General features: G+C 39.1%; 1 long non-coding RNA gene across 2 annotated transcripts in view; it reads left to right on the top strand.

Annotated features, from left to right (window-relative positions):
* The window catches only part of LOC146396109 (uncharacterized), a 44,562-nt gene that overhangs the window by 11,824 nt on the left and 11,202 nt on the right, over positions 1–21,536 (top strand). For both annotated transcript variants that reach the window (XR_014829123.1, XR_014829122.1), the window contains one exon: positions 8,532–8,653. This is a non-coding gene — a long non-coding RNA (uncharacterized LOC146396109). The remainder of the gene's footprint in view (positions 1–8,531; positions 8,654–21,536) is intronic.

Raw genomic sequence — 21,536 nt, 5'->3', positions numbered from 1 at the left:
TATATTCTAGATCCCAATTCCATATCCCTTTTGTAAATATATTTCTCATAATATTTTGCTGATTTGTCCCTAGAAAAATGAGTCTTTCATTTAGATGTGGTTGTTTTCCCCAAATTCTTTTCCATGAACAAATTTTCATTAGCTGTCCCTGTGTAAAATCTTTGGTTTTCCTTCCGTTGTGCTAAATATATATGTAGTAGCACAGAGCTGGCTTTAGTACTTTAAAAACAAATTTTTTTATTAGGGTATAGTTGATTTACAGTGTTGAGTCAATTTCTGCTGTACAGCATAGTGACCCAGTTATATATATATGCATTCTTCTTCTCATGGTATCTTCTATCATGGTCTATCCCCAGAGACTGGATGTAGTTCCCTGTGCTGTACAGTAGCACCTCGTGGCTTATCCATTCTGAATGTAATAGTTTGTATCTACCAATCCCAAATTCCCCGTCCATCCCGCTTCCTCCCCCTCCCCTTTGGCAACCCGAGCCTGTTTTTTATGTCCACAAGTCTGTTTCTATTTTGCAGATAGGTTCATTTGTGCCATACTTTAGATTCCACATATAAGGGATATCATATGGTATTTGCCTTTCTCTTTCTGGCTTACTTCACTTAAGTTGCATCTGTGTTGCTACAAATAGCATTATTTTATTCTTTCTTATGGCTGAATAGTATTCCATTGTATGTATGTACCACATCTTCTCAATCCATTCATCTGTCGATGTTTGGTTTTCCTTAAAGAGCTGGCTTTTTTAAGCATTCCAAAATAGAGTGGAACCAGAATGAGTCTCATCTCACTTTATAAGAGAGCTCCATAGCTTTTTAGACATTCTCTGCCATGTTGCTGCATGGCTTAGAACAAAACCATAGCATAGCTCTATTTAGCAGGGTGGATTCCACTTCTTTTTGTAAATAAAAACACACAGGTTCTAAATAAGGATGATGATACTTTCTATTTGTACTATTGTTCTCTATAATGAGAATGGTACTGACTAATTAGGATATTTTGCAGTGCCACCTTTGATGTTCAGTCTGAACTTCCTGCTCACTTATTATTCCATTTTGTTCCTAGTGTTGTTTGTTTTGGTTTTCTTTAATTTGGTTTTTGGACCTTGGGCAAATAGTGTTAATTAATCATACTCCTCAGCTTATGGATGATTATCATTACTTGTCCGCACAAACTCCTCCTTGTTTGTTTTTTTTTTTTATGAATGTATGTATGTATGTAACTATGTATACACAAATGCACATACATATCTATCTATCTATCTATCATCATCAATCTATCTTACATATCACAGCAAATGGAATTATTGATTCCAAATATTTAACTTTCTTACAGTGGTATGATATATCTACATTTTTTTCATAGCCTCCCGGTGCGTGTGGCGTTCTTCCTGGACACTTGACGCTGGGCTTGGCCGTATGAATTGCTTTGGCCAATGGGATACTAGTCCCATTGCTTTTGCATGGTTAAACTCACCCACCTGAGCTCCTGCCCTTCATCATAAGAAGAACATACCTTAGGTAGCCACCCATCTAAAGAGGATGAGAAACATGAGGAGGAACAGACCTGGAATCCACCTGTATCTTGTAACCAAGTTCCCAGCCTAGATCAGCCAACTCGTGGCTGACCTGCAGTTGCATGGGAAAAAAATATTTGTTGAAATTCTATATTGTTTCTGAAATTCTAATATTTGTTATGCAATATTATTGCAACAATTGCTAACTAATATGTCTTTCTTCCTCCCTCCATTCCTCCCTCTCTCCCTCTTTCTTCTTTTCTTCTCCCTTCCTCCCTCCCTTGGTTCCTTCCTTCCTTCCCTTCTTTCTTGCTGGCTTATAAGGCAGAGGCCTACTTAATAAGGCTAAGTAGTGACACATTGCCTCCAGCCTACCATTGCTCCAGCCGTATGTGAAAGTCCCTCTGTCCCTACCTCCTCACTGATACTTGGCATTATCCAACTTTCTCGTTTTTGCCAATATAATTGTTTTAATTTGCATTTCACTGATTACTAATAATTTTGAGCACTGTGATGAATGCTCATTAACTTCTCGGATTTCCTCTTCTATAAATTGCCTTGCCCATTTTATCTACCAAGAGTTGTTACCGTATAGATATTTAGAAGTTCTTTTTATGTTCAAAAATGTATGCCTTGTTGGTTTAGATGCCACAAATATCTTCTCCCACTTTGATAGGTGCATTAAATTTGTGTGCAGTGCTCTCAACTGAACTAAAATTCTTAATTTTAGTGGAAAAATTTAGTTTAGATATTCTGCCTTGTGGTACACACTTTCAAAGTTTTGTTTAAGAAGTCATTCTCTTCCTTAAGTCACAAAGATATTACCTTACAATTTCTTCTTTTAACCTGATTGCTTTATCTGTCACATTTAGCTATTTTCCCCTTTTTTTAAAAAAGTTTTCTCAAATTATAAATGTAAGTATTAAATTTTATCAAGCAGCATTTTGCATCTGGAATGATCAGGTGATTTTCTATTTTTGTCCATTAAAGTGGTGAATTATACTTCGGAGTGTCTGATTCATTCATCCTTCTATTCCAAGGATAAACCTGACTTAATTATAAATTTTTTAGCATGCTATTTGTTTCAGTTTATTCACAATTATCACATTTCTCTTCATACATGAAATTGACCAATAAATATCTTTATTAACTGTAACAAAGCATGCTTATTCAATTCAATTCTTATTAAATTTTGATATTGTGAATACACTAACCTCATCAATGTAGTGGTCAGTGCTATGAGCTAACTTGTGTCTCACCAAAATTCATATTTTGTGGTTCTAACCCTCAGCAGCTCTGAATGTGACCTTATTTGGGGGAAGGGTCTTTAGAGAGGTAGTTAGAGTGAGGTACTTAGTGTGGGCTTCATCCAGTACGCCCAGTGTCCTTATAAAAAGGGGAGTTTTAGACGCTGTACATGTGGAAGGTACATGTGAACAGGAGGACAGCCACCTACAAGCCCCAGAAAGATGCCTGGAACAGATTCTTCTCTCACAGCCCTTAGAAGGGACCAACTCTGCCAACACCTTGCTTTTGGATGTCCAGCCCCCAGAAGTGAGAGACATAGTTTCTGTTGTTTAAGCCACCCAGTTTGTGGTACTTTGTTATGGCAACACTATCAAATACGGTCAGCTTTCCCTTTTTCCATTTTGGACACAATTTTTTCAAAATGGAGATTATTCAAAACTAAGCATTGTTATATGTTTCATATTTTCTTTCCTTCCTTCCTTCCTTTCTTTTTGTGTGTGTGTCTTTTTGCCTTTTCTAGGGCTGCTGCTGAGGCATATGGAGGTTCTCAGGGTAGGGGTCTAATCAGAGTTATAGCCTCCAGCCTATGCCAGAGCCACAGCAACAAGGGATCCAAGCCGCATCTGTGACCTACACCACAGCTCATGGCAATACCGGATCCTTAACCCACTGAGCAAGGCCAGGGATCGAACCTGCAATCTCATGGTTCCTAGTCAGATTCGTTAACCACTGCACCACGATGGAAACTCCTTATTTTCTTTCTTATAAAATCTTTTTCTTCCCTTAGCTTTAATAAATGCTTTCTATTGATTTGTTTTTCCTTGCTTAGTTTTATAGGTGCCAAACATCAGTTTTATCCCTAAAATTTCTGCCATGATTATCTGTTCTCAATACATTCAAACATATCTGATATTCCAAAATTCATTGTCTTGGAGGCATTTCTCCCAGAGCTCTCCTCTGACCTCCTTCTCTAGTACGGACTGGTTGCTCCCTAGCTCTGCCACATGACAGTCACCCTGGAATCTCCTCTCCCCATTAACTCAGGAATCTCTTTTGACTCTTCTGGTACAAAACTCTTGTTTCCTAGATCCTATGTCTTTTTCTTTCTTGGTCGCCTCTCTTTAGTAGACCACATACTGCAGTGGTCCAGGATATTTATATATTTATTTAATTTATATATTTAATTTTTGGAAGTTCTTCACCATTACTTTTTCCAAGTATTTTCTTTTCCCCACCTGGAATCTGATTTATCTCCTCTGTAATTCATAAGTGATGGAGTCTATTACGTCTAGTCCTGTCTTCCATATTACTTAATGTTGCTTCATTCTTTCCAACTTTTATCCCTTTCTAGTGAATTTTAGAATAGTTCTTATATATCATTTTCTATCTCACTAATTCTTTCTTCAGCTAGGTTAATTCATTCTATGTTCTTCACCTACACTTTGATTTCTTGATTTTTGGAACACTGTTCTGTTGGATGTTTTGGCCCCACACTCCCAGTAGTTTACAGGTGTTCATTACTGCTCTGATGTTGCATGACTTTAAATTAGTATGGCCCTGCCTGAGGCAGCAGTGAGCAAGCGGGTATCTAGTAGGACAATGTGGAGGAGAGAAAGCTCCCCTTGGCCTCTGACCTCACTTCCAAGGCTGTTGTTCTTACCGTTTTGTCTTCCTGAAGACTATTTGCAGTTAGTGGTAAATAATGAAGGCTTTGGCTCCTTTAGCCTCTTAGACTCTGCTGTCACATCTCCAAGGTTGAGTTGCAGTGGGGTGGTTGGGGGAAGCCAATAATCTTTGCTAACTCACTGTTTTGTCTAAACTGTTAAACCGACGTCATCATTTCTTTTTGTCACTCTGGTACCTTCATTAAGTAATCTCATTAAGCTTTCTTTTTCCCTTCTGTATGTTAAATGAGAGTGATGTTTGATTGTTAATTGAGAGTGAATATTTGCTCTCAATTTTATAGGAATCTTGGGAAAATTAAAATCATAAAAAATTGAGAATTATAAAATTCCTTACTACACTGAGAAATGGTTCTAATTATGAAAATTCCCAAGAATGTTGTCCTGATGCTAAAACACTTAAAAGACAGATTTTGTTCGGGTTCTTGGTCTCACGTTCGTGTCAGGAGAAGTGATCCTGACCTAGACAATGTTCCATGGGAGGCATATTTGTTATGGCATAGGTTTCAGGGACAGATGCACTTGAGCTTAATTCACAGATCTACCGTATATTCCTATATCTCAGTCATCCTTGTATCTCCAAGACCTAGCACCGTTTCTGATACATGATATATCTTTAATAAATGTGCACCAAACAAAAATGCTTAGCATTTCTAAGACTCAGTTTTCTTTACTTAAAAACATGGGGATAATAACTTTCTAACATAATACTTGGCAAAGAATATGTGTTCAATACATGTTTGTTTTCTTTCCTATTTTCCCCTCCTGTGGTCTCAGCCACTATATTACCCAAGTAGCTTGTTATCTCAGTGCCCAAGGACATCTGTTCTAACGTGCTGTTATTACCTCAATTCTAAGAACAGAGCAGGGAGGATGATTTTTTCCAGTTGTTATTCATAAAATAATTTCCTAAAGAGTAAATTATGAATGAACACAAATTACAAAATGCCTCCTAAAGTCTGAATCAGGTTAGAAGATACATTAAGTCTAATGAAATATCTAATTTGGAAACAGATTTTGGAATCTGCAAAGCTAAAGAGTTGGCATGGTCTGATACAGAATTCAAAATTAATTTCATTCATAAATTCCCAATGCTGCCTTTTGAAGGGACACTGATAAAAAAAATGTGAAGTGAAATCTAACCTGGTCTTGTTTTTTTTCTTGTTCAGTGGAATATCTTACTTACTTTATATCAGGGTTGGCTTGGATACAGAGACTACCATCCAAGGTACAGAAAGCAAAAAGGCAAATGCTAGAAAAGGCTACGTCTTGACGCCTTCTTCAAGAGATTTGGTAGCTAATTAAAAGATTGCACTGTAATTTTTTTCTCTCCTAGATGTTTTAAAAATAATATAAGGGAGAAATGAGATCAAAGACAGCACTGTTTAAAACAGGTCATTTAAGAGTTCCTGCTGTGGTACAGTGGGTTAAGGATCTAATTGCATCAGCCTGGGTCTCTGCAGAGGTGCATGGGCGTGATACTGGTCCTGTGCAGTGGGTTAAGGAAATGTCTGGTTTTTGCCACAGCAGCTGTGCCTCAGATTCGATCTCTGGCCCCGGGAACTTCCATATGCTGTGGGTATGGCCAAAAACAAAAAACAAAAAACAAAAAAAACCCAAATACAACAGGTCATCCACATCGTTGGTGGAGTGAGACCTTGGCCTTAACATCATTGCTTCTAGTTAATTTTAGCATCTTGAGACCTTGTATTAGAGTATGTGGTTGCAAGCAAAAGGAAGAGATTCTAGGTAACTTACCTGAAACAGTGATTTCCAAGGAGGGGAGGAGAGGGGTACGTACCATTGAGAAAAACTCCCAGAATTGAAGGGGAAACTGAGGAAGTGTACTAAGGTAAAAAATGAACCAGACTGCTTTAGAATTCTGTGTCAAGATTAACCTGCCCTTGGAAGTTTCCATTGTGGCTCAGCAGTAATGAGCCGGACTGGTATCCATGAGGATTTGGGTTCAATCCACTGCCTTGCTCAGTGGGTTAAGGATCCGGTGTTGCCCTGAGCTGTGCTGTAGGTTGCAGACAAAGCAAGGATTCCACATTGCCATGGCTGTGGCGTCAGCAGGCAACTGTAGCTCCGATTCGACCCCTAGCCTGGAAACTTCCTTATGCTGCACATGCAGTTCTATAAAGCAAAAAAAAAAAAAAAAAAAAAAAAAAAAAAAAAAGATTTACTTGCCCATCTCACCACAATGGATGAGTACTGCCCTCAAGATATTTGAGGAGGAGGCTCCAAATGCCATGGCTTTTTTCCTCTTTATAATCACTCATTTAGAGGAGGGCTGGGAGCCTTCATTTACAGTCCCTCTTATGATGTGTATTTTTTGGGGAAATATACTTTCTGGCTAAAAGGAATTGGGATTCCATTACCAAAAGACAAGGGGTTAGATTCTGAATAATCAAATAAAGAACGACGGTCTGTGATTTATCATTCCAAAATGAAATTTAAAAGATGAATCTTTTAAATTAGGAAGCTGAATGAGTCTGTTGATGCATTTAAAATTCAAATGCCAACAAGTCATGGCTTAAACTTAGTGTTCTCTTATTTGAATTATTGGGAATGATTTGAGGACATGCCATGGTCTTATAGATTAGATTGAAGATGGCAAGAGTTTCCTCCAAGAATAATTTCTGGTGGAGAGAAAGGATAGCATTTGCAGTGGTAAACAAGTTGACCTTCTAGGCTTGCCTACTAACCTATTTCATAATCAACAGTGGAGTAATTCAATTTCCCCAGCCTTGCAAATCATTAAAAAAAACAAATAAGTAAATAGGCCTGGAAAAATTTTGCCTGGCCTGCAAAATGTGCTTGGCTGTTGTTCATATTGCCAATATTTCTCCTGATCCCTGTGACTTCCTTCGTGGACAAACTAAGAACTTCTGAGCTTTGAGACACTCAGGCACACTCAAACCTCCTTCCTGCATCATTTCCTGGGAACCAACCCCTCTCCCCACACCCACCCAAAATGATCAGAAAAGGGGGCTGAGTATGGAGAGAGGGAGGGGATTGTTTTCTCATGAGGCTTCACGTAATTTCTTTTCCACCCAGAGCATGTGGCAGGAGGTGACTTTTGCAAATAAATTAACCTCTGTGCTCTTCAGGGTCAATAATACTTTCTCATTTTACTGGGGAATTTGAATTATCGACTGTCTTGTGTCTTCATTCCCTAGAAGGTGAATTGAAGGAAATAAGGTTTTTGAAGTAATTTTGTCCTTTTATTAAAAAATGCTTATATCTTTCTAATAAGAAGTATCTGGCTAGTATTATTTGATTCATCCTTAACTCTTGGGCAAAATGAGATAGTGACTAAAATCACTAACCCTGCTTTCTAGTGAGGCATGGTTTCTGAGTCATGTCTAGCTACCTGCCTGCTGTAACAGCACAGGGAAGTTAGATGCGGAACTTGCAGAAACAAACTGCTTTCAGAATATTCATGCCCAGCTTAGGACATTGTAAGTTCAACATCTCCTCTCCCCTGGCAGCTAGTTTCTAAGACTTTTGGGGAGGGGCTGTCTTCCAAACCGATCACATGACTAGGTGTGCCTTTAAAATCAAATAACTTAAATATTTGGAGCAGGCTGGAAAGGAGAGAATAAGCGATCAAACACCTCAGTACTTATCTGAGAGCCTAGATACCTATTGAACTAAAAACAAACAAACAAACAAAAAGACCCCTCTTATTTTAGATCTTGTTTGAACTCTTGATTAAAACAAACAAATAAATAGCAACAATAAAATACCTTTCCAAGTTGTTGAACAAAGCCTGGTGATGCAGAATAAAAAGCGGAGGCTTGGAATTCCAGATAAAATTTCCAGCTGTCTCTTGCTAGCTGAAGGCAAATTTCGTATTCTCTTTTTAAAGCTTCGGTTTCCTCATTTAAAAAATGAGGAAAATAAATAGCGCAGGTTTGGCGGTGAAAATTAAATAAGACTAATGTATGCGAAGAACTTGTGAACTCACTGCATACAATATAAATTCAATAAAGGATATCCATTAGAAAAGAATCCACATCTAGGACACAAGCTAAAGTGACTTGGGATTTAATATCTACTTGATCTTTCACAGGAAGTAGATGGCGAAGTTATTTTTCTTTTGGTGAAGAGTGGATGGTTTCAAATAAATCACTGCTTCCTCCCGCACCCTAAGACAACGCTCCAGAAATGGGAGGTGTGGGCCTGCTTTGCAAGGTCAGTGTCTTTTCATCTTTTCCTCAAATCCCTTCCCACCCATGTCTCCTTTATATGTTTATTTATTAGCTTTTCTCTATAGTCTGCGTTTTATGCTTCTTCCCTCTCATGTAAGAAAGACAGCTTCCTTGATGCTATTTCGCATTCACTGAAAAAAGTGCTAAGTCCAACAGCACTAGGGTCTGACGAGCGGGGGACACGCCTATCAGAAGAGCCAATGGCTCATAGACATCATGTGAACTTCAAGCATAGATTATTATTATTATTGAGTTTATAGCACCTTGGCTGTTTGCCCAGCGTGTCCTTGATAACTCAGGGTCACACACACAAAAAAGTGATTCTCTGCCACAACTCAGTAAGACATGGGATCTGCATGATTAAAAGGGCCTTAGCATTCAGAATCCTGAAATAATGGCACTCCGAATTAAATTAAAAATGGGTCCGATTGCTTTCAGTGAAGAATTGCTATTACCCTGTACCTTTCTTCTTGCTCCCGTCCAAAGTCCTTATTGATTTCATTGTTGCTCAGGTCTGATAACATCTGTCCTATTGTTTGGAGGAATTTAAGATGCTTATAAAGACTGAACCAAAGTAGTGAATTAATAGAGGGAGGCTGGAGAAACAAAGAAAATGGGGTGATTTAAATGTGTCTATATGCACCTAACAGAAGTCGCTGCTGTGGTTGACACTTTTTGTGATACAACCAGAGCGGGTTTCTTTGTTCCATGGTCACTTTCTGGGTAAATGTCAGGACATGAGACCACTCGTCCCTGGACCACTCCAGCTCATTTGCCCCACAGCGACCGGGGTGCCCACATAGACTGTTTTGGTAATTAAATTCCCAGAAAACCTGTTCTGAATCACCCAATAATTGACTAAATTTGTATTTGGATGCCGTTGCTGATGAGAATAAAGCACCACGCCATAACGCTTTCCATTTCACCATGGTTTTATTGCCTTATTGGACCCCCAGGGACCTGGTACACCCCAGGGGGAATACTTTTCAATTTAATTAACCTGCAGACATTTAGCTTAAAGCGCCATAAATAATAGACAAATACTCCCCTTTCCCCTATTTGTCTCTTATGGAGAATTACAACTACTAATAATGTAATAATTGAAATCCAAAATGAGACTACACAGCCAGGGAGGTGATCCGACAATGTGGAGGGTGCAGAGGGCTCGGGGGACGTCTGGGCTCTAGATACGGTGAAACAGGGGCCTCCAGTGCTTTAAGCTCCTAACTCAGAGGCAGGGGAGGAAGAATTATTTACTTTCCTCGGGAGGATTTCAGGAGTCTCACCACGGGCCCCTGCTCTGTCCAGCTTCCTTCTGGCCCAGCACACGGAGCCTTTCATCAGAAACAAAGCCCTTCTTCCTATTGTTACATAAAAGGCTTGGAATGTGAAGTCTCCCAGGCGAGGGAGGGGATGAGGTAAGCTCATTAACAATGAGAGGCAAATGACTGATGTCACATCCTCTCCTGAGAGCTGGTTTGGATGATGAAAAGAGGAAAGGGGATCTGGGTTTTGGAGAGGGAGAGGGATGGGGAGGAAACAGAGTCTGGGGTTTGTCATACTTCACACTTTTACCCAGGGCTGTTTTGTTGGGAAAACATCATCATCCATCATCTGAAAGGAATGCTACTGGTATGTGGCTGTGTATGAAGCATTTACTGGGTGCCTGGTTCTGGGAGAGGTATTTTCTCACACACACAACACAGCTCCTAGTCCCCTCTTTGGCTGGGGCAGAAGTGGAGGCTGGTATACGTAAATTCATTTATCCATTCGGGCAGGCGTCTTAATGTCAGGACAAGGATTGGAATCAAGGTCAGCTGGAGTCAGACCATATGCTCTTTACTCCCACCGTGATAACTCATAATAGAGCTTGATATAAAACGTGTGGATAATTTTTTTGTTTTGTTTTCAAAATACAAATCAAGTCCATTTTTTGCCATTAACCTTGGAATCCTTTGGGGAAAGGGATCAGAAGGATTAAGTTTATTAAAAAACCGGAATTCCCGGGAGTTCCTGTCATGGCGCAGTGGTTGCAGTGGTTAACGAATCCGACTAGGAACCATGAGGTTGCGGGTTCCGTCCCTGCCCTTGCTCAGCGGGTTAACGATCCGGCGTTGCCGTGAGCTGTGGTGTAGGTTGCAGACGCGGCTCGGATCCTGCGTTGCTGTGGCTCTGGCGTAGGCCGGTGGCTACAGCTCCGATTCAACCCCTAGCCTGGGAACCTCCATATGCCGCGGGAGCGGCCCAAGAAATAGCAACAATAACAACAACAACAACAACAACAAAAACAAAAAAACCCAAAAAAACCGGAATTCCTGCTGTGGCTCAGTGGTTAGCGAATCCGACTAGGAACCATGAGGTTGTGGGTTCGTTCCCTGGCCTTGCTCAGTGGGTTAAGGATCCGGCATTGCTGTGAGCTGTTTGTTAGCTGTGGTGTAGGTTGCAGACACAGCTTGGATCCCTCGTTGCTGTGACTCTGGCGTATGCCGGTGACTACAGCTCTAATTTGACCCCTACCCTGGGAACCTCCATATGCCGAGGGAGTGGCCCAAGAAATGGCAAAAAAGACAAAAAAAGAAAATTCTTTTTTGCCTCATATGCAGTTTGTGGCCATTCTGGGGCCAGGGATTGAATCTGAGCCACAGCAGAGACCATGCGGGATCCTTAACTTGCGGAGCCATCAGGAAACTCCAGGTTCATTTCATAGATGAGATTGCAAAAGGATATGCAGGAACCAAGCCAAGTTTCTTCTGCAAAGTCTAAAGTAATTAGGATTTCATGTTCTACCCAATTGCCTATTCCATCTCTCCTTTTGGGTAACCCAACTTCTTAGGTCCATCAATTCAGTCTGTGCAAAGCAGAACCCAAGATCTTGTATCATCCATTATCCATACTCTTTTCCTGCCCTAACCTATTCCCTCTTATAATTCCTCTCTTGATTACTAGACATCATCCCTCATCTTCAGTCACTTAAGAAAGGAATCTGCAGGTACTTCCATATTTCTTCCTTTACTGCACTCCCCTATTTTCTCCCCCACATCTAATCAGTCTTATTAAGTATACTTCCCAAATTTCTCTCAAATCAGTTTTCTTTTTTTTTTTTTTTCCCTTCGTCTCCAATGCCAGATCCTTGGTTCATGCCCCAGTCATTTTTCCTCTGTATTAATGCTAGAACCCCCTGAGTGAATTGGCCATGCTGCACGCTATGCTCCCATGCTCCCCTAAAAATACTCAAATTGAGGACAGATTGGTTTCCCTAAAACCTAAAGCTTGGTACATGGAAAATACTGAATGAATAAATGAACAAATGAGTGAATAATGTAAACAAAAATCCCCCAAAGAGAACTACTTTCCAGTACAAATACTAGAATAGCAACAAATCCACTAGAAAAAATATAAGCTGTTTATGCTTCTTTAAATCGGGGTAAGATGTACACAGGGAGATATAAATCTCAAGTGTAAAGTTCAATCAATTTTGCCAGAATGTACGCCTATGTAAACAGCCCCTCAATCAAGATATACAACATTTCCATCCTACTGGAAATTTCCTTCATGCCTTTCCCTGATCATTAATGATGCTGAGGATTTTTTTCACATGTTTATTGGCCCTCCATATATCTGCTTTTGTGAAATGTCTGTTTGTGTTTTTCACTTGTTTTTAGATTCGGTTGTTTGTAATTGTAGATTTGTAGGAGTTCCTTATAAATATGCATGAGCCCTTTGTCAGATAAAACAAATGTGAATATATTTTCCCAGGCTTGCTTTTTTACTTACTTACTGTAGTTTTGAGAAGGAAAATTTGAATTTTGATAGTCTCTCTGATCCATTTTTTTCTTTTATAGTTGGTGCTTTTTGTTTTGTCTAAGAAATCTTTGCCAACCCCAGGATTCAATGATACTCTTTTGTTTTTTTTCCTAGAAATTTGAAACTTTAGCAGTTATGTTTAGGTCTAAAAGCCATTTAAAATGAATTTTGTGTATGGCGAGAGGTAGGGGGACACAGTCCCTCTCCTCCACACACACACACACACACACACACACACACACACACACACACACACACACACGGATATCCAGCATCATTTGTTGAAAAGATTTCCTTTCCCTACTGAAATGTCTTGCTGCCTTTGCTGAAAATCAGTTGGGAGTTCATGTTGTGGCTCATGGATTCCCAACTAGTATTCATGACGATATGGGTTTGATCCCTGGCCTTGCTCAGTGGGTTGAGGATCTGGCATTGCCATGAGTTGGTGGTGTAGGTCACAGACATGGCTCTGGCATTGCTGTGGCTGTGGTGTAGACCAGCAGCTGTAGCTCTGATTCAAGCCCTAGCCTGGGGACTCCCAAATGCCGCATATGCTGCAAGTGCAGCCCTAATAAACAGACAAACCAAACCAAACCAAACAAACAAACAAAAAAATAAAATCTGTTTACTTTATATATGTTTATTTCTGGATTTTGTATGTCCCACTCTCTTGATACCAATTTAATATTGTTAATATTGTTAATATACCTTTATAGTAAGGTTTAAAACTAGTAGTGTAAGTACTCCAACTTCCTCAAAGTTGTTTTGGCCATTCTAAGTCCTTTGGGTTTTCCTATATATTAAAAAAAAATTATTCTGTAAATTTTCACAAAGAAAAGTCAATTGAGATTTTGATTGAGATTGTAGAATCTTTAGATCTGTGTTTGGGGAGAATTAACATCTTAGCAGTAGTGATTTTTGCATCCATGAGCAATGGTATATTTCTCCACTTCTTTAGGTTTTATTTATTTTCTCATAGGTGTGGGTCTTTTTTTTTAAAAAAATTTATTGAAGTATAGTTGATTTACAAGGTTGTGATAATTTCTGCTGTACAACAAATAGATTTAGTTGTACATGTACATACATCCATTCCCCTTCACATTCTTTTCCCACATAGATTATCACAGAATATTTTTTTTTACAGAATAAAATGCATATATTTAAACACAATTACATTCATACAGATTATTATATCATGGATCTTAAGAAACAGATTAAGTGTCTCCCTCTGGAGAAGTGGAATGGAAAATATGCTGAGACAAATAGGAAATTTATTCTATGCTTTATCCCATTTTGTATGGCTTTCAGCTTTACTGTTTAGTATTATCTATTACATTTCAATTTTTCTTTAAATATTAGCATTATGTTAAAATTGTGTATGTTATGTAACTAAAATTTATAAAGAAGAAAGCTTTATATACCATTAAATATTTTATCTGGCATAATAAAAAGAATAACTTCACTGGTAAGAATAACAAAAACAATACACCCTCTGAAAATAAGTAAAATGTAAAATGCATAAATTGGTTAAAAAACAGTGTAAATATATAAATATGTCCTCACAATTTGTTACATCTTATTGATTCTTTGATAAAGGCATTACACTATTCTATGTGATGTGATAAACAAGACATTATAGACCCTACATTGTACCAATGGAGAGAAATGGTTATTAATAATATAATTGGAGGACTGTATTATTTAATTGTACAGTTGCATTATTTAATTATAATTATCATAAATTCTTTGGTGGAGAGGAAATCAGAATCAGATCTAAGAAGACTTCAGCATTCCAAGAATGATGTCAAATGATCCCCTTCATTGTGGATTATGAACTAATTTACTATGAGATATATTTCTTCTCCAGAGATTCCTTGTTTGTATATCAACTGTAGATTTTTGGTATGATATAAGAGTCTATATGTATATGAGATTGTTTTAAGTTGTTCTCTTATTTGCAAGTTCATCTCCAGTGTCCTACATTTGTACCCACCTCTTCTCATGATTTCTGATTTTGATGGTATAATTGTGATATCTTTACTGTATTTATACCTTTACTGGTGAGCCTTGTCATTTGTGGAATTTTCGTTTCCTGTTGCTGTGTTTTCTTTTCTGCCTAGAGAAGTTCCTTTAGTATTTGCTGTAAGGCTGGTTTAGTATTTCTTTTTTTTTTTTTTTTTTGTCTTTTTGTCTTTTTGCTATTTCTTTGGGCCGCTCCCGCGGCATATGGAGGTTCCCAGGCTAGGCGTCGAATCAGAGCTGTAGCCACTGGCCTACGCCAGAGCCACAGCAACGCAGGATCTGAGCCACGTCTGCAACCTACACCACAGCTCACGGCAACACGAGATCGTTAACCCACTGAGCAAGGGCAGGGATCGAACCCTCAACCTCATGGTTCCTAGTCGGATTCGTTAACCACTGCGCCACAACGAGAACTCCGGGTTTAGTATTTCTGAATTCTCTCAACTTTTGCTTATCTGTGAAGGTTTTGATTTCTCCTTCAAATCTGAATGAGAGCCTTGCTGGGTAAAGTAATCTTGGTTGGAGGTTTTTTCCCTTCATCACATTAAGTATATCATGCCACTCCCTTCTGGCCCATAGGTATAGGTCTTATACGTCTTTTGTCACATTTATTCTTAGCTATTTGATGTTCTTTATGCTATTTTAAGTATTTTTAAAATTTCATTTTCCAATTCGTTACTAGTGTATAGAAATATATTGAGAACATTCTACCTAAATAATCATGTGAAGAGATGAAGAAACTGAGTTTTGCTTTTTCTTTACAATCATATGTCCTTTATTTCTTTCTCTTTCCTTAAGACTTCCAGTGCTATTTGCATAGACGTGATGGGGTTAGTTTTCTCAGTGTTCGAGAGAGGAGATCCAGTGATTCACCATTGAACATGAAGTTAGCTTTAGAATATGCAGGCTTTTAGAATATGCAGACATAGATTAGGTAAGAGAGTGCCCTATTTTCACTTTACTGGAAGGTTTATTTTGTTTCTAAACAAAGATGAATGAGTGTTGAATTATGTCAGATATTTTCCTGCCTCTAATAAATGATCATATGGTTACTGTCGTTTTTTGACCTGTTGATGTGGCGAATTACATTGATTTTTAAAAATATTAAACTGGCCTCATATTCCTGGGATAAATTTCACTTGGTCATGATATGTCATTCTTTTTATGTTTCACTGAACTTCAACTTGTTAATGTTTTATTAAGGATTCTTGCATCCATGCTCATGAGAGATATTGGGTCTATAATTGTTTTTAGTTGTCATGTTTTTGTCAGGTTCTCACATCAGATACAGAGCTTCATCATAAAATGAGTTGGGTATTTGCTTCTATATTCTTCTCTAATGATCTCCATTGCCTTAGAAATACATCTTTATAAATTTTGTTTATTTGCTTTTTGTTGCTTTAAGGCAGTAACTCTCAAACCACCTAGAGATTTTGTTAAAACAAAAACAAGGGGAAGGGAGGTTACCTGAGTTTCTGATTCAGTGATTTTATGAAGAGATAAATAATTTGTATTTTTCACAAATTCTTAGGTGATGCTGATATGGTTAAGCCTGCCAACCAAACTTTGAGGACTGTTTTCTAGGGATTAAAACATGTATCTTTAATTTGTCATAATTTACTTAGAGTTAATATTGTAGCATTTCACATAAAATGTATCAAATTTTCAACAAAAGTCTTTAATCACTATCTTTTGTGCTATTGTTGTCAGGCGTTTTGTAGGTACTTAAGTAATAAAAATGAAATGTGATTTTATCATTACATAAAGAGTGAACTGTTTTTCAGTAAAATTAAGAGAGGCAAATATGTATCTTTTATATTTATCTCATATTTACCATTTTAGATTCTCTTCATTCCCTCTTATAGATCCATTTTTTTTTTACTGGTGTTATTTTATTTGGATTGAGAAACTTCCTTCAGGGTATCTTATAGTGCCCGATGTTGGAGCTCTATCAACTTTCCTTTATGTGAAAATGTCTTCATTTCACCCTCATTTTTTTCTCTCTCTCTTTTTTTAAGGGTCACACCTGTGGCATATGGAGGTTCCCAGGCTAGTGGTTGAAGCAGAGCTGCAGCTGCTGGCCTACACCACAGCCACAGCAACACCAGATCTGAGCTGTGTCTGTGAGCTACACCACAGCTCAGGGCAATGCCAGATCCTTAACCCACAGAGCAAGACCAGGGATCGAACCTGTGTCCTCATGGGTACTAGTCAGATTCATTTCCACCGAGCCATGATGGGAACTCCCAATTCACCCTCATTTTTTTTTTATTACTCAAATAAATTTATCACATCTGTAATTGTATAATGATCATAACAATCTGATTTCACAGGATTTCCATCCCACCACCCTCATTTTTAAAGATTATTTTTATTGCATATAGACTTCTGGTAGAGAGTTGTAGCTATTATTGTTTCTACCACATGCCATTTCATTGTATTTCATTGCATCTTTACCTCAGTTGTCTCTGGGAAGAAATCATTCATTTTCACATTGTTTTCTTGTGTATGTGGGAAAGGTGAGCTTGTCTCCCTACTCCTTCCACCATCTTGCCTCCAATCCCACATTATTTTCTTGTATGTAGTATATCTTCTTATTTCCTCTGGCTGCATTTAAGATTTGCTCTTAATTTATGTTTTCAGTAGTTGTCTATGATATTCCTATATGATCTTTTTTAAAATTATTTTTCTTGGTTTTGTCAAGCTTCTTGAATTTATAAACTGATATTTTTATACAAATTGAGGAACCTTTTGGCATTGATTATTTATTTATTTCTTCATGTACATGCAGTTTTCTTCATCCTCTCTTCTTTCCTTTTGCATCTCCAATTACACATATATTAGCCTATATGACATTGTCCTACAAATCAATAAGTCTTTGTTAATTTTTCCCCTCTGTTTTTCAGATTGGATCATTTTTCTTGACATGTCTTCATATCCACTAACTCTTTCTTCTATAGTTTACAATATTTCAACTGTTAAGCCTGTCCTGTGTATTTTTCATTATAGAGTTTGTACTTTTCAGTTCTAGAATTTTATTCATCCTTTTTAATAGTTTCCATTTCTCTGTTGATATTTCTCATCTGTTCATTTATGGCTGTCTTTTCCTTAGCCTTTGAACATATTTATAATAGCTACTTTCATGTTTGCATCTGTCTCATCTAGGATATCCACAGATCTGTTTTTGTTTTTGTTTTTTTTTTTAGTTACTTTTGTTACATGCTATAGTTGCCTTTTCCGACCTCTTTCCATATTTCTTATTTTTGTATTGTGTGATGAACTTTGTGGTTGATTTGTTGTAGGGACCTAAATTATGTCATCTTCTTTTAAAGAATGTTGAGTTTTGGTCTGGGAAAGAATTAAATAATTAGGAGATCTTTTAGGTTCTGTTAGGCTTTGTTCAATTCCTTTCTAAGGAGAGGTCTATTTTGGTTTTAACTTTAATCTTATGGTATGGCCTTAATCTCAGATGATTCTTACTCTAGAAGTGTGGCCTTTCTTGGTTCTCAGCTGAACGCCCAATGAGGTTTCCCCACTCTGCATGCACCAGAGCTTTCGTGTTTCTCAGCACTACACAACTTCCTATTTCTCCAGTCTATTCTCAGCCTTGCAGCTTCTCTCTACAAGACTTTCATGAGTCTTGCCCTTGCTAAATCCCAGGCTAGTCTTTAGCCGAGGACGCATGGTGAATTCTACACAGACTTTTGGAGCTCCCTCCTTCCAAGTACCCTAAAACATTCTAAAGACTTCCACAGTCTGGAATTCTGATCTCTATCTTTTCAACTCAGCAAAATTGCCACTCTAGTTGGGCTCCAGTTTTCTACACTCCCAGCAGAAATTCATGGAGGTTCACCTTGTGTGTTTCTCTTATCTTGGGTATCACAATCTTTCACTGCCTATTGTTAATGTTTAAAAACGGATACTTTGGAGTTCCTGTTGTGGCTCAGAGGAAAAGAATCTGACTAGTATCCATGAGGACGCAGGTTCAATCCCTGGCCTTGATCAGTGGGTTAAGGATTCGGCATTGCCCTGAGCTGTGATGTAGCTCACAGATGTGGCTTGGATCTGGTGTTGCTGTGGCTGTGGTGTAGGCCGGTGACTACAGCTCCCATTCGACCCCTAGCCTGGGAATCTCCATATGCCACAGGTGCAGCCCTAAAAAGACAAAAAATAAAATTAAAAAAAAAACCAGATACTTCATATATGTTGACCATCTTAATACTTGTTTATGGTGGGAGGGCAAATCTGGTACCAGTTAATCCATTATAGTTGGGAGCAGAAGTTTGAAAGTTGTTTATAGCCTTAAGTGAAGATTTTATGGAGCTGCCATCGTGGCTTAGTGGTTAACGAATCCGACTAGGAACCATGAGGTTGCAGGTTTGATCTCTGGCCTCGCTCAGTGGGTTAAGGATCTGGTGTTGCCTTGAGCTGTGGTGTAGGTCACAGACGTGGCTTGGATCTGGTGTTGCTGTGGCTCTGGCATAAGTTGGCAGCTACAGCTCCAATTAGACCCCTAGCCTGGGAACCTCCATATGCCAAGGAAGCGGCCCTAGAAAAGACAAAAAGACCAAAAAAAAAAAAAAAAAAAAAAAAAAAAGAAAGAAAGAAAAGATTTTGTGACTAACTACAAATGTGTCTGATGGAAACAATGCAGTAGCAACTGAAGTCTTTCTCACTGGCCCCTTCCCTCATACACACACATATACACCAACCATCTGCAGATTCTGAGCTCTGATTACCACTGGGTATTCCAGTGTGGCTAAGCCCTTGTTTCTGATGGCCTTTTAAATATTTTCATTAATTGCCAGTAATGAAAAATTTTAGAAGACTAACATAAAAATCCACTGTTTCTACTTCTTTTTAAAAATGAAGATCTATGGAGTTCCTGTTGTGGTGCAGCGGAAACAAATCCGACTAGGAGCCATGAGGTTGTGGGTTCAATCCCTGGCCTCTCTCAGTGGGTTAAGGATCCGGCGTTGCCGTGAGCTGTGGTGTAGGTCACAGACGCGGCTCAGATCCCGCGTTGCTGTGGCTGTGGTATAGGCCAGCAGCTACAGCTCCGATTTGACCCCTAGCCTAAACTCCAAATGCTGCAGTGTGGCCCTCAAAAGACCAAAAAATAAAAATAAAAATAAAAATGAAGATCTGGGGTGGCTCAGCGGGTTAAGAATCCAGCGTTGTCACTGCTGTGGCATGGGTTGGACCCCAGGTCAGGGAACTTCCTCATGGTGTGGCCAATAAAGTAAAATAAAATAAAATAGATCTGGAAGCACTAAATGAGCAGAGCAACAATAGCTTGGCACAGAGTCGTGCTTGCCTTCTCTGGAGAGGATATGTGTTTTTGTCTCCAGCCAGTACCATTTCACTCAGTTATGTTGTCTGCCTGATCCCTGTAGCTATTTATATATGTGATCCTGGCATGTGGGCAGATAATCTTACACATAAGTAGCGTGCCCACGATATCCAGTGTGATCCACCCCCATCACTGCCACATTCTCCATGAAATCTTTATTCCATGAATCACCCAGTTTTCCCAAGCTCCTTCTGGGGATGTAAATCTCCCATTAGAGAAAAGAAATAAAGGGACAGGGAGCAGAAGCATGGAGTGACGTTCAATTTGGCCAGTGTACCCTGGTCTTCATGCAGGTGGAAGTTCATCAATAAGCGGTCAGGGGCCAGCCATACTGTCTGCACCCATTCTGATTCCAAGATTAAGATGTGTTTATGCCTTTCAGCCAGCAAACCTCTCTCTTGCTTAAAAGCTTCTCAGATATTACTTTCCTGGAAATTCAATTTGGCCCTGCTCTGAATTTTATACCCATAGTTTTGCTTGAAACTCAAAGAAATGAAAAACCATAATTGTTTTGCTTATGCAATAGAGAAATGGTCTTTGTGTTTTATAATCAAAACATCGTTTTTCTTGAATTTATTGTGTGTATGTGTTTTGAGGGATAATCATATTAACCAACTTGTTTTGGATACTTACTGTGTACTAGGAACTCTGCTAAGCATTTTCTATGAAAGATGAAATTTTATCTTCAACAACAATCTCGTGAGGTAGGAAGGAATGTTCTCTTCTTCCTGCAGATGAGAAAGTGAGGCACAGAGAGGTTTTAAATACCTTGCCTGAGATCAAATGGCAAGTAAGTGGGGATGCTGGAATTTGAAATCTCTGAATTGAAAGTGAAACCTCTGAACCAGGTGCCCACCAGGTTGTGCCCTTTGACCCCCCGAGTGTAGTGGTTACCAGCAAGTGCACCCAAGCCCCTCCTGCAGTGCAGATTCCCCACCCACCACTCTAGCAAGCCCCTGGTTTGCACAATCCAGAGGGGTCTTTCATACCTAGCGTTATATTCAAGTACTCACTGTGCAAAAGGAACCCCTTAAAGTGCATGCCTCTTTTGTGTAGAAGTCAGCAAAACTCCAGAGCGAACCACAAAAGGTCACAATGAAATGTGCAAATCACGTAGGAAGTGAATTCCACCCATCACGCTCCACACTGACTTTACAGCTCATCCCCTTGTATTGACCTCATGGCTCAGAAAGCAGCGGGGACAGAGGGATAAAGAAAACCTCTTTTAGCGTTCTCAGGGCCAAAAGGTCTAGAAAGCCTTGGCTGAGGAAACCAGGTAAATCCTGAGGGCAAATCCTGCATTCTTCTCATGCAGAGTCATGAAACGTGATATTGGGAAGGCCCCAGGGAGATATTTCTCTCCAGACCTCTTATTTTACAGACCGGGGAACTGAGGTCCAGAGATGAGGACTGACTCCCTGGCTACTAAGGAACAGTAGAAGCCAGCTCCCTGGCACAGTAGAAGCCAGCACCCAGGCCTTGTGGCTCCCCAGTGTGGTGCTCTCTGCACAGTATCAACAAACAGTGCCTCTGCTCCGCAGGACTGAAGGGTCGGCTCCGAAGGGGACTCGGCTCCATCTTCTGGCTGCAGGAGCAGAGGGAGAGCCCTGTATATGCAAAGAAGGAGCTGGCAGGGGAAGAACAGTGATGATTCAATCAAGAGCCAAAATACCAAGTTATTAAAAAT

This window comes from Sus scrofa, chromosome 15 (assembly GCF_054392235.1).
Source record: "Sus scrofa isolate SSC_HxYL_T2T_F1_AM1 chromosome 15, Sscrofa_HxYL_maternal_Yorkshire_Landrace_v2.0, whole genome shotgun sequence".
Classification (NCBI taxonomy): domain Eukaryota; kingdom Metazoa; phylum Chordata; class Mammalia; order Artiodactyla; family Suidae; genus Sus; species Sus scrofa.
Note: the sequence above shows the minus strand (reverse complement) of the source record. Positions and strands in the feature narration are given on the sequence as shown.